Here is a 15,278-nt window from a genome sequence, read left to right as displayed (position 1 = left end):
ATCTTCCTTAGGTTAATTCAAGAAGTACCACAAATGATATTCAAGAAAAAATATGAGTGGAAATCTAACCTCTCTTCACTAAGTATGAAAGCTTGTTCATTTAAGACCTTTTGCCCAATCTATTAAGTATTTTATCAACATGAGAGCAATTCAATTAATTTTCAGAGTAAAAGATCAAAGCTTATATATTTGGAAAAACATATCATCATGTTGGATCATTAATTCTTAATGACTTCAAAGTTCTTTTATGATAATAAGAGCATTGGGGCACAAATACCAAAATATGAGTTTATGCAATTTTTGATACATCTTTGAGCTCTTTTAAAGACTTTCTTTTATTTCTTTAGAAAATAAGCACAATTTGATACATAAAAATATGAATTGGCACAAAATAGAAGTTCTAAAGAGCAAGCCAATTAAAACTCATTAGTGAGGTTCAAAATAGATTTTCTAAGAGATACTCAAGAAAATTTAATACATTGTTCTCCCCCTGTTTTATTAAATTAGAGGCTCTTAAGATTTGTAATTTGGTTCATGAGTGATGCATAAGATATACTAACCAAATAACACGCCTCAAGGTGTATCATAAAGATTTTCAGATTTAAATTTCAGATGATACATATTGGAGAGTATTAGGATCACTTTTCATTTAGTATTCTTTCCCTCTCCTATAGATTTATGTAATTAAGTTCCATAAGACCTCTCCTTCTGAAATTTTCTTTCTCCCCCTCAATTGATCATTCCATTTAAGAGTTTAGAATCCTAAGATAATGTTCAATAAGATTGTCAATCTCAAAAATATATTTCAGCTTATTTTCATAAGACTCAAGGTTTGAGATAAGACAACCTTTATAGAACTCATCTCAAGGTATAAATTTATAATTAAAGCAAGTATTGTAATATAAGGAGGTTCATCAAAATCAATCCATAAAAATCAAGGTATGCTTCAAATTAAGGTAATTTTTAGGATAAGATATCTAAATCTCCCCCTCAAAAGGTGCATTCCTCTTTAATCATTCTTTTCTTTTGTTGAATTTCAGATTTTAATGACAAGCGTGAATAAAACTGAAATTCTATGATATTGAGAATGTAGAGTGATCTAGAATTATTTAAAATTTATAGCAATCACCCTTTCTAATCCTATAAGAACAAATTATGCTTTCTCCTAATCTTAGAGAAAATGTATAAAAGTATTAATCAGAAAATGATTCAATTGAAGCTCAATTTCTTTCAAAAGCATTTACATTTTCTTTCTTTTAGAGTCATTTGAGTGAACTGAAATATTTCTAGTTTTAAGATCATTCACTCTATTGATATTCTGATGGAAATCTTTAAGAATGTAGGAGAGAAAAACATATAGATGATCATTGAGGTATATATATTTATAGAACTCAATTTCTTAATCATAGTTTTTCACCAATGTATTCATGAAACACAATAAATCTTCTTAATATCAAAATAAGATCATATATTTAGAAATTTTTGTTTGCAATCAAGATCATCGAAAGACACATCATTTGGACCAATATTAGTACATTTTAACGATAAGAAAAGATATGTTTCGGATGCGTATCGGAGCAATCAACCAAGGCATCAAAATTAATTCTGTTTTTCTTAAATTAAGATTTTATTTAGAAATCATATTGAGTTTAAGCTTTTATACGAAATCAGATTCTGAATTTCATAAAGATTTTCAAAAGAGGCTTTCAAAGTCATAATTTGAGATATGGATCTTCCACATTGTAGCTTATCTTAAATCATTACGATTGAAAACACATATTTCAAGCATATTCAGAATATTTGTATTTATGTTGAATTTTGGTATGAGTTAGCACATTATATACCAAAGTTAAGCAAGTTGATGGATAAGACAAACTCAATTCATTTTGCCTAAATAGAGATATCCTTCTCTTCTCCTTTTTTTTTTACAAATTTATTTAACTTTCAGATTTTAACGATGATTGTGAATAACAAATCTGAATTTTCTTTTCAATAAAACCAAACAAAAGATGTTATGTAGCATTTCAAACATTCAATCAAATTGTCCAAGTATGGGGTACTACAAAAGATATTGAGAACCCATAATTTAAAATATCATGCCACATGCAAGATATATTATGTGTTAAGTCATGCATTAAAATAATAAGAACAAGCATATCAAGGATCAAAATCAATTCTTTTCAAATAAACTCCCCCTGTTTAAGTATTAACTTGCAATGATTTCATCCTTAAAGTGTGTTTTCAAGTGATTAATAAATTTGACTTGATTCTTCTTATATAATTTCATTAACTTTGTCTTTCATTTTTACTTTCTTATGCTCTATACTCTATTTGCTCCCTATCCGGTGGAGTTGGAAGGGGCACGAGGTACTACCACTAGCCTCCCTCTTGTGCCGTCCCTAATATGCCCTACACCGAATAGTTGGGTCAAATAGTGCCGGGTACTACCACTAGCCTCCCCATTGGCACCATCCCTATGATGAGCAATATAGAAAGTTTAAAATGTTTACTTCAAACTCTTCCTGTTTAAGTGTAATTAATTATGGATTTTATCCCTTCCAAAAGAGTGCTCACCCAAGTCTCATAAGTGTGCCGAATATATTATGTTTGTTTTGCTTTTCCTTAAGATTGGAGTACTTGCCTTGCTTAGATTTTACTTCTCTTGAATAATATCCATTTTCTTTTCTTTATCTCTCTCTCTTTTTGTTACTCTCAAGTAATTTACATGAAAGAGCAGAATAAAGAATTAATCTTATGTATCATATATATGTATATCATGCAAACAACATTTTCATTATGCTCATGGATTCATAACTTCTCACAAGTTATTTTACATCCAAAATTTTAAGCATATACTTGTGTATTTCATGGTTATGATATAGGCTAAGAAATCATTTAGTTTGGACAAACCATGAAACAGTTTCTAAAAGTATAAGTCAGTCAATACACATATAGACATGATATCAAAAATTAATAATTAAAGAATTTAATCATGCCATCATAAGATTTAAGTTATTGACTTTGCTCAATTAATTTGTGAGAAAGGTATCTAAAATTACCTATTCATTATATATATTCTTCAAGCCAAACTAGATTTCTTATGTGTGTACTTTTGGCTGAAGAAGATCCTCTCTCTTGTTTGCATGTGAATGTTTATTGTATCTTATGTGGAGGTGTCCTTCAAGTTGAATTCACTCATTTTCTTGCTCAAGGATTCTGCATTATTAACAAACTCCTTTTCTTTCTTGAAGGAAAGTCTTTAGTTTCTTTAAGATACAAACCATTCATCTAACATATTTCTAACTAGATGACTCAATATAAGATAAGACAATAGTTGAATATTGAGTAACTTTGCTCAAGAGATTGCCTAAATATAAGCAAGCATATATTACTTGAACTAAAGAGATAGTTTCATTAACCAAGATAGTTCAAGAGCAAGCATGTGAGGCAATAGAGAGATTTATCAATGTCAAATCAATTTCTTATTTTCCAAAATCAATTTAGTTTGGATTCTATTTGCTTAAGATAATTATTAATAAGATAAGTTAGCCTAGTGTTAATCAACTTATCTTAAACGTTTGTTTCTATCAAAATTCAGAATATGATTTATTTGTTATCAATAAAATATGATTCATTAAAGTTAGATTGAAGTCTTGCACAAGGTCTTATAATGAGCATACAATCTGGTCTACTAGCTGTATGATAAAATAATTATTCTATCATGCTTCAATACAGCTTTAAACAATAGATCTACTTTGCTCATTCTTTTCAAATTCTACAAGATGGGGTCATAGATATACCTTCTTCATGCCAATTTTCTATAAGAGTTTTCTTGTGGTCTAATGTTGGTCAATGAAGATCCCCTTTCCTGTTTGTCTTAATTTGGAGTTTGAGAGAAGATGTTAATTCATTCATCATACATATTTCAAACTCACCTTGTATGAGCTTAGTAAAAATCTACATATAAATCTTCATTAGCAGAACCAAAAATGATGTCACAGATTCTTCCTTTTGATACATAGATTTATCATTATTACTTTCTATCAAAAGGGTTGCTTAAGCTTTTATATCATGCTTTTGATGCTTGTTTCAAATCATATATTGCTTTATCATATTTGTAATGAGTGTTTTCAAATATGGTGGTTATAAAGTAAGCACATAGGAGTCCATTCTACACACTCATTTGATAAAATATAACGTTCATAAAGCAAACAAATGATAATGGTGATTTTTACTTCTAATCATGCAAGAATCTTATCAAGATCTATTTCATCTTTTCTTGATTTAATCTTTTAGTAGTCATCAATTTTTCTTCATTAAGTGTATATGTAAAAGATTAACCATATAATTTGATTTTAGTATTTTGATAACAAATCATTAGTCTCATAAAGAATAAAATGAATTGATACTTCTACAACTAGAATTTTTCATGAATGTTCTATATGCATTGCTTGATGAATGGTATCCAAGGATAGAAATATCTTTACTAGATTTGGCATTACTTTTCAAGAGAACATATCAAGCATAACATGTACGACTGAAAAATATGAGAGATACGCAATAGTTCATTTTCTATTTTTCAGAAGATCAAAAGAAGTTTTCATCAAAAATAGATCTAATAGAAGTCATATGTATGACAAGTATTGATGACAGCTTTTAAAAAGCATTTAAGTAGATGGCTATCATACAACATTGCCTTTTTCAATTCTTCAAAGATTCTATTAATCCTATTTTACTTATAGTGTTCTTGGTGCAGAAATAATTGTATTCAATATTATTTTCTGTGCACAACTTAACACAAAAATTGGTTTTCAAAACTATGCCGTGATTCATAGTTTGCAAACCTTTATCATTTGATCGCTTTTTGTGAGTTTGTGCCAATGCAGAAAATATTTCAATTTGAGTGCCAAGAACAAGGCTAATGTAAGCTTTTGAAAAATTAGTGTTGGAAACAACATCTCTAGATTTAGAAATTATTTTTGTTTGTTTCCTTAGTTAGCATGCATAGCGAAGCTTTGACCTTTAAGAGGATAATCTAAGTAAGCCTATGGCAAGGTCTTTTGAGATTAAGTGCATACTAGCATGAGTTGATTTTGTATGCTAAAGATGGTTTCTTTAATCTTGGTATTCATAGTGCATATATTCAAAAACATACCAAGTACACATTATCATATCTATGATCAATAAACAATAATGCCATGGATAAAAACTCTCAATCAAGCATATAGAGAATTCATAGAATTATTCTTAATAAATTAATCATTTTGCAACTTATCCAATAGTGAATAAAGTATACTATAAAATGAAGTGATTTGAATATACCAAAAAAAATATCACTTATATCACAAAAATGATTAATACGTGCAAGTTATGTTTTAATCAAACACTAAAGCAAAAATAATGATGAGATGCAAGGATTACTGATTTCATTATAATTATTATTTAAAATTACTTTTCATAAGTATATTTTAAGTTTCAATGTGTCTAGAACACCCATTTGTATTTCATGGGTATCTTGGCACATCTAAGTCTACATCCTCATATTTTCATTTTGGGTACCCAAGCTTGCTTGGGTCCTTGAGAGTTAGGCCATATGGTTCCTTTTGGAATCCAAATCTGTTTGATAGTAATAACTTTACCATTTGATTTAATTATGTTAGAACGATAGGTAAAGTTGTTATGCCCATTCTTTTCCTTTTTGTAATACGTTATCTTATTTAATGATTTGCTTGGTGAGTTGATAACCTTTTTCTCTAGAGATTTATTGTTAAGTAAAGGAGTTAAGCCAAGTTTTGATTTATCATAAGCAACATATTGGCTTTCAAACATCATTTTTAATCGTTCTGAACTTACGGTGAATTTGTTAATAAAAGATTTTAATTGATTAATTTCTTTACTTAAGTTTTGATTTTCTTTAATTAAACTATGATTTTTCTGAATCAATTCTTCTGAAAATGACCTTAAACTTTTATTTTCAGAATTTATTTTGTCTTGTATTTCAGTAATAGAATTTCTTTCTTTTGAAATTTCCAAATTTAGCTTTTTAAGATTTTTATTTTTTCTAGCTAATTTTCCACATTCACCATACAAATCATGAAAAGCATTTAAAAGTTCATCATAAGAATATTCTTCATGAAAGTCATTTGGTGTAAGATTAGATTCAGATTCTACTTTATCTTCTTGTACCATAAGACATAAGTTAGTTACCTCTTGTAGTTCATTGTTGCTCCTAACTTTCAATTTCTTGTCTGACTTTCTCTTGGTCAAGGCTTTCTTGCGCTTTACCTCTTTCTTCCTTTCTTCTTGCTTCCTCTTCTTCTTTGTCTTTAGGAAGCTGATTTGCCTCGGAGTCGACTCGGACCTTATTGGAATCGACTCGGTTAACTTGAGGGTCGACTCTGGAATACTTGGAGTCGACTCGACTGAGGTGGGAGATTCAACACCTTTTTCTGCAGTCTCATTGTTAGTAGGTAATTGAAGCACATGTGAGCTAATCTGAGATCTATCATAAATATTTTCTAAAGTATCCCAGATCTCCTTAGCAGATAAGCATGCAGAAATTTCATTAAACTTTGTTTCTTGAATAGCACAATATAATATGTTCATAGCATTAGCATTCAATTGTGCTAAGTCCTTTTCATTAAAAGTTTGAGAGAGTGTGTGAAGGTCATTTATTATGAATTTCCATAAATAATAGTTTTGTGATTGAATAAAAATGCGCTTGCGTATTTTCCAATGTGTATAGTTTAAGCCATTAAATAGTGGAGGTGTATCAATTGATTGTCCTTCTCCTAGAAAACTATCTATTTGAGTTGTCATGATCTTTGGCTCTAGTCGGTTAAGACTACAAATAATATTTGAGCACCTGCTCTGATACCACTTGTTGCCCAGTAGATACAACCCAAGAGGGGGGGTGAATTGGGTCTTTCAAAACTTTTATGCTACTTCTAAAACTTTTTGATTAACTATGCTAAGTTGTATAGATGCACAGTGAAAGTTAAACTTAGCAAGGGTTTGATGTATAGACTTCGACTTGATTAAATATGCTTGCAACTAAAGGATATGCGGATAAGAATTAAGCAAGCAATTTATCTAAGTAAGTAAGTGGGTTAGTTAGACAATAACTAGAGGCATTACAAACACAAAGGACATATAGTGGTTCGGTGCACCCCAGCACCTACATCCACTCCCCAAGACCTCTTGGGAATTTCACTATAATCCTACCGATTACAGCCGGTTGTTTTACAAGCTCACAACCCAACTTGTTGTTTTACGAGCGCACAACGAACTCGGTCGGTTTTCCCAGGCTCACCGACTAGAACCACTCCGATTGTTTTTCCGAGATCACAATCGAACCCTACTCGTTGGTTTTACCCTCGGCTCACCAACAAACCTAACACAGTTGGTTTTTCCTTTGGCTCACCAACAAACCTTACACAGTTGGTTTTTCCTTTGGCTCACCAACAGACCTTACACAGTTGGTTTTCCCTTTGGCTCACCAACAAACCTTACACAGTTGGTTTTCCCTTTGGCTCACCAACAAACCTTAACCCCTTGATTCAATCCCTTGATTGAATCAAGTTACAAGATATTAAAACAAAGTATAAAACAAAACAAAGCTTCTTAAGCAAGCAAATATAACAATATAAACAAATAGAGTAAAGAGAAGCCCTCAAACGAGTTTTGAAGATGGAGGAGCTCGGCTTCTTCTTTACTTGACCCTCTTCTGATTTGGCACGAGGTAGAGGATCACTGAGGCAGCACACGGATGGAGAGGAAGCTTTGGGATTCTCTTGGATGCTCTTCTTCTCTCTATTTCGCTTTGGATGGCCCTTTTGTGCTTATGGGAGATTTCCTTTGTAATCTCTTTGAGATCTCTTTCCTAGATGATCTCTCCCACTTCCATAAGTTCTCCCCAAGCTCTCTTCTTGTTTTTATAACTTTAGATGTCGTGGAAACAGGAATATAGCCGTTAGAGATAAGAAAAAGAGCCGTTGGACACAGTCTGCACTTCCTGACAATGTTACCGTTGGGATCGGAGTCGACTCGCGCGATCAGGAGTCGACTCGCCTGTTGCAGGAGTCGACTCGTGCTTTACTGGAGACGACTCGGCCACTGTTCCAAATTTGAATTATGGTGCATCCTCGACTGGGAGTCGACTCGTCTTAACCCGGAGTCGACTCGCCAACTTCTGGAGCTGACTTGGCAATTTCGGAGTCGGCTCATCCACTGAAGTCCGTGGATCCAATTTTGAATTTTGTCCTCTCGAGTCGACTCGACTGTCCTGGGAGTCGACTCGAATCTCAGAGCCCGAACTCCCGATCCTCTGTCTTTTGGCTTGTCCAGTCTTGGAGTCGACTCGAACTTCCTTGGAGTCGACTCGGCTCTCAGTTTGCGAAACTTGGTCTTTTGCCTTTTTGATGTGAAGCTGTCTTGGAGTCGACTCGAGCTGTCTGGGGGTCGACTCGAATCTCAGAGGCAGTAACTTGGTTTTCTGTCTGTTGATGGTCGCGGAGTCTCGGAGTCGACTCGTGCAATGCGGGAGTCGACTCGAATCTCAGAGTCCCAAAAATGCTCTCTGACTTTTTCCTTGTGTTCCGCTGAGAGTCGACTCTTGCTTTCTTTGGAGTCGACCTACCAACCATCGGAGTCGACTCGCGTTCCACTGGAGTCGACTCGAATCTCAGACCCGAAAACTGCTCTCTGACTTTTCTGCCTGTGACTCCTAGGAGTCGACTCAAACTTCTCCGGAGTCGACTCGGTAAACATTGGAGTCGACTCGAATTCCTCAGGAGTCGACTCGAAGACTGTTCTTTTGAATTTTTTCTTTGATTTTACTCCTCCAATTTGAATCCTTTGAACTTTAAACTTGGGCCAATAAATTGTAGCTTTCTTCCAATCTTGAGAGCTTTGGAGGCCTTCTTGTGTTCTTCCAACTTGCTATGTTCCTTGCAAAATAAATATCTTTCTCCTTGCAACATAAACATTAGTATCTATACATCAAGGTTTTGTGATCATCAAAATCAATCTATGAATCAATCTTTGGGTCATCAAAGATGCATCACCACATGTGACCAGCCAACCGTATGGGTCAACCCCAGTTGCATACTAGAAGGAGGTTAAGTTCAGCCTTTCAGGTTCACTGCAGCCAATTCCAAGCAGCCTGTGCATCCGTTTGCGAATCTCCCGAGTCCCAGCATCCCGTGAAGCTTCCCAGCGTTCGCGTCCAACTCTCATGCGTTGGGGCCTTCCGCGTCTACTTCCAAGTTCCAGCCACATCCGCGATCCGCCCGCATGGAAGAGATCCTGATCCCCCCTGATTGGGCCACATAATCAACAAAGGTCTCACGAGTCCACACTCCTTCCTGCTGAAAGGGAATCCTAGGTTCTTCGGTGTTAAGCATGCTGAATTTTTTTTTTTTAAAACCATGGCTGAACCTGATCGGGTTGCCTACGTACCCCTTCATAAGGGGGATCAAGCCATACGTAGTTCTTTTTAAGTTTTAAAACGCAGCGGAAAAATCGAATCAAACAATTTAATTCATGCATGCTTACAAGATCAAAGCTAGAAATCAGCACCTTAAGAACACATAGGATTATGCCGAAATCGTTTAAACAATTATGCTAAAACTTTCATGCATGATTAACTATCAGATCTGAAACTTAAGAACTCTATTCTGATTAATCTCTGAATATCCATCGAATGGATTCTGGAGATAACTCCGTGAGGAGCCCCAAAGGAGGGTAAAACCTCGGGGAATCAGACCTAGATCCTGACTCCAAAATAAAATATTGATGTGGGATTAATACCTTTTATGATGGAAGAAACTTATGGATCTGATCCTTGACTTCGCAGCCACGCACACGAATGGCCTCTATGAGAAGTACAAGCAAAACCCTAGGTAGATCGTCTTCCGCGGGAGTGCTAGCTCGCGCAGGAACGCAGCAATGGCTGAAGCTTTCTCCTTCTAAACACTCAACCTTTGATTGTTCTTCAAGAATATGGAGGATGGACATGAGGAAGAAGGAGAAGAAGGGATGGAGGCCCTCAGAGAATTTTTTCAGAAATTTTTGAAACCTCTAAATATGGTATATCTTGAACCCAAGGCATGGGGGTCTTTTATAGCCAAAAGACCACCCCACGCCTCACACCTAATTTAGCCAACTAATTTGGCTGATAAAATTTCCAAAAAATTCTGGTGGTTTGGCAGCTAAGAGGAGATAAACATATCCAAATTTTGTGCATTTTGGATCCCTGAATTCATGCGTTCAAAGTTCAGCCGCAGATCACCGCATTTCATGCACCATGCAATCCCTACAAATTAGGAAATTCATCTAAATCTTTCAAGAAAGATTTAAGGTGCCATTTTTATAGGAATTATAGCCCCACGCCTCCTCTCTTATCATGCCAATTTTGGCCAAAAATAAAGAGGATAGGCATAGAAAATATTAGGAATAAATTAAGGTGTCATTCTTCTCCAAGAAGATAAGGATGGGTTCCTAAAATTTAGAGATTCTTCTCCTTATCCAATTCTGATTATTTGGACTCATAATCCTCATCAAATAAGGTCTTCTAATTGATTTGGATCAAGCCCAATCCAATTGGGTCAAGTCTCATCAATTGGGTCAAGCTCAATCTACTTGGGTTGAACCCAATCCAATTGGGTCAAACCCTGATGCAGTCCAAATTGAATCCTATTCAATTTGGCTCAACCTAAGCTTAATTACTCAATCAAATTGAGTTCACTAGCAATCTAATTGCTAATTAATCCTCCAATAATTCAATAATTATTTTAATACAATTTTTGCTTTGGATAATTTGTCAATCGAATTAACCAAATTACCTCTGAATGATTCTTAATCATCAATCAGCCATTTGATCAACCTAGAAACTTCTATGCGTGTGACCTCATAGGTTCGAACCTAAGCCGGTAGTATAAGAACGTCTTTCTATACTAATCGATGTGACCATCTAGCAATGGTACCCGATGTCCGGATAGGCCAATATATGCAAAGCAAATATTCTGAAACCCTGGACTATGGTTACTATATAATTCAATCCCTTTGACTCCTAATGCCAGGATGACTTAGAGCTCACTGTCAACCCTATAATTAGTACATCCATTATGTGATTAACTTTAGATATCCCGTGACTCCTCACTGGAATTACCCTGGCCATGGTTTTGCTAAATTAATCACAAGACATTATCTCCTGTTTGCAGGAGAGGTCAATTCCATCTCGACTCACAACTGACTACGCAAGTACTTGACTGCACCCAGTGACCTTCCGTCACTGAATTAGAAATTCAAGTAGTCCGGTACCAAAGTACAGTAAGTTGCTTGCTAGTCACAGGTTGCGATCTCAGGTCAGAGGACCAAACTTATACCCATATCCACTCGGAACATCTCTTGACAGTAGAGCGTTCCGGAATTGGTCACGTTCAGTGAAATGTACTCCTACACTTCATCTGTATGGCATACCAGTGTCTCCACACTCTTAGTTAAGAGGACAACCAACGTATATGTCACACAACGACCTAATCTCGATAATGTTGTCGTCCTAGTAACAACATATCATTTGGTCCCGAACAAGTTTAAGGACTCAAAGATAAATCCTCTTTTATCATAACATAAGTCCTAAGAACTTCATCATATAAGAGTTCATTTGAAGATGAAATAATGAATAATGCCAAATAATACTTTATTAATTTATCAATTTATTTACAAAATTCAATCATTAATATGCTGACGATTGACATTTAGGATCCAATTCCCAACAACTCCCACTTAGCCTAAAGCCAATCGGCACAGTATCTAATACCCATCTTCAACTTGTATTCATTGAACTCTTTGATGCCGAGGACTTTGGTAAATGGGTCAGCCATATTTTCTTTTGTTTCAATTTTCTGTAGAATCCACTACTGTGTGCTGCTTGGAACTCTTCCAGCAGATAGCACCACCCTTAATAGTGAAGATATATCCCGACACGCTCTTGCTATCATCTTGATCTGACTGAAAACTTGAATCGGTATATCCCTCAAGTTTTAAGTCAGAATCACCGTAGATAAGCCACTGATTTTTAGTATTTCTCAAATACTTAAGGATGGTTTTTACAACCTTCCAGTGGTTGCTACCGGATCAGACTGGTATCTGCTCACTACTCCTAGTGAGTATGCCACGTCTGGTCTAGTACATATCATGGCATACATTATAGATCCCACTGTCGAAGCATATGGAATTCTATCCATACTCTCTCTTTCCTGAGGGGTTGTCGGATAATCTCTTTTAGAGTGATTAATTCCATGGCCCATCGGAAGATAGCCTTTTTTGGAATTAATCATACTGAACCTCTTCAGTATAGTATCAATGTATGTGGATTGGGATAATCCAAGCAATCTTTTAGATCTATCTCTATAGATCTTCATCCGGGTGGTTCTATATACACCCCCCCTATTGCTCAGGACACCCCCCAAAAATTAAAAAAAAATTAAATACTCTCTACACCCCCCCATTTGCTAAGGACACCCCTAAAAAATTAAAAATACCTAAATTACCCCCCACCCTCCCCACCCCCTCACCTAAATTGCTCTCTACACCCCCCAAACCCCCCCCCCCCCCCCACCACGCTCTTCCCCTCCAAAACACCCGTAACCCTTCCGCCCAAAAAACCAGCCTCAAGCACCTCGCCGGCGGCCAAACCCCCTTCGTCTCCCCCTTCTCCCTCTCGTCGCCGGTCGGTGCAGTGCACCTCGCCAACGCCCAAAACCCCCCCGTTCCCCCTTCTCCCTCTCGTCGCCGGCATTCTCCCGATCTCCGACCACCTCGCCGGCTTCTCCCGGAACCACCTCTCCGGCTTCTCCCGGAACCACCTCCCCGGCCATCTCCCGAGCAACGAGCACCTCGCCGGCGCCTCCACGACCACCTCGAGGTAGCTCCCCCCCCGCCTCCAGTGCTCCGTTCGGCACTGGATCGCCGAACAGAACCCTTCTGTTCGGCTGAACAGTGCCGAACAGAAGCCCTCTGTTCGGCAACCCTCAACCGAACAGAAGGCTTCTGTTCGGCTGCACGGTGCCGAACAGAAGGGTTCTGTCCGGCACCGTGCAGCCGAACAGAAGCCTTCTGTTCGGCTCTGTGCAGCCGAACAGAAGCCTTCTGTTCGGCACTGTGCAGCCGAACAGAAGGCTTCTGGTGCCAAATCGCGTGCCGTGCTGAATTTTGTGCCGAATATTTATGTATGCAATTGAATTATTTTCTTTGATATAGCCTAACATTGAATTTCTATATTTTCAGACATGGATCCCCGTCCCGCCAGAGTTAGACCTACGGCGTCAGCTAGGAGACGTCGTGCTAGGATTGCTTCTCCCGAGCCTGCTCATATGCCATCGGACTCTCCTGAGTCAGAGCATGATGATATGCCCGCTAGGGGCGAAGACGATGAGTCCGTTGGACCATGTCCAGGAGGTCCAGAGGATGAGTCCGTCCTGATCAGTTTCAGGACGCATATAGCAGCTTCCATCTGGAGGCAACAGGTATTGTTTATTTGTTATAGCATTATATTTTGTTTATTGATGTTTTATAAAGTAGTAGTAATTATACATTTATATTACAGGAACGAGCTCCACTAAAGTGCATGAACCATACTGCCAAGGTTGGTGAATGGAAGTGGTGGTCTTCAAACCAACCAAATACCAGGTTCAGAGCACTATTGAGGCAGTCGGGCCTCGTAGAGTTAGTACAGTGCTCTTATCGATTCATCGATAAGATTCTGATTTCGGGCTTCGTAGAGAGATGGCAGCCCGAGACGAACACCTTCCATATACCATTTGGCGAGATCACTATCACATTGGATGATGTATCCGCCATTTTAGGGATTCCTGTCGCAGGTTCCTCAGTATCAGTTTCTCCTGAGAGGATGAGTGATCGGGATGCTGAGGAGCTACTTGTGGAGTTGTTGGGGGTGTCAGCTGGAGACGCGCGTCAGGAGGTACTGTCATCGCGCGGTCAGTCTGTGAGGATGGAGTGGCTGAGGACTCAGTTTCACTCTGTATCTGATAGAGACAGGCAGCAGAGGATAGAGTGTGCAGCACGAGCCTATTTGTTATTTTTGTTAGGCTGCACACTCTTTGCTGATAAGAGTGGGACCAGGGTGCCTATAGCATATCTGTGTTTACTGCGGGATCTGGATAGGGTGAGCACATATGCCTGGGGTACAGCTGCCTTAGCATATTTGTATCGGCAGTTGGGGATTGCGTCGAGGTCATCAGTGAGACAGATCAGTGGTTATATGACGCTTCTGCAGGCATGGATTTATGAGCATTTTCCAGCACTCAGTCCTCACCCGTCGCTCGAGTATACTGATGCCAGTCCCCGCGTGCACCGCTGGATGCCCGGTACTCCATCCCGTACCACGATGGACCATTTAGTGGTTCTACGTGAGTCATTGGACCTTGTGAGCATCGATGAGGTACGTATCATATTACCATTTGCTTGTGTTTGTCAGTACTTTTAATATGCGATATAGTATAAAACTGAAATGGACCTTTTGTTTTGCAGGTTATTTGGGATCCCCATCATCGGCTTCGGGGAGATCGCCCATATATACCCGTCGCATTTTTTAGTGGCTCCATCAAGTGCCTTGATATCGTAGAACCCTATCATCCAGAAAGGGTTCTTAGACAGTTTGGTCGTATTCAGACCATCCCTCGAGCGCCACTAGCCCCTACGCGAGCCAACAGAGGTTCCACAGCAGGCTCGTACCGGATACATTACTCCTATATGGATCAGCTTTGGGAGCGGTGGGAGGACCACGTGCTGAGCCAGGCGAGCAGGAGCCACCCAGTTACCCGGCCATCAGACAGCGTACCGGGATACATGGAGTGGTATCTCCGTATCACGCACGTTGCAGTTCAGCCTCCTCATCTGCGCTCGAGTACTCATTCTGGAGCTAGGGGAGGTCATGATGATGCTGACATGCACCGGCGGCGTAATGCAGCTGCACTCGGTATCAGTACCGACATTGTACGGATGGGTCCCTCAGAGGCTACATCACTAGGTGCCGGGCACCTATATGATGCTATTTCTCAGATGCATCAGGTACTTCTGGGTGATGAGCCTGGCCCGAGTACAGCACCCTCTCATTCGGATCCAGGACCCTCTCATTCGGACGTACAGCAGTACACGCGTCGACGATGGCGTCATAGGGATTGATGATGGAGCCTTTGTAATCTTTGTAAAGCCTTTGATATTAATGAAAAATATATATTTTTGGTACATTTACG

Source organism: Phoenix dactylifera, chromosome 6 (genome assembly GCF_051530095.1).
Source record: "Phoenix dactylifera cultivar Ajwa chromosome 6, Ajwa_hap1_PhDact_Kaust_v1.1, whole genome shotgun sequence".
NCBI lineage: Eukaryota > Viridiplantae > Streptophyta > Magnoliopsida > Arecales > Arecaceae > Phoenix > Phoenix dactylifera.
Note: the sequence above shows the minus strand (reverse complement) of the source record.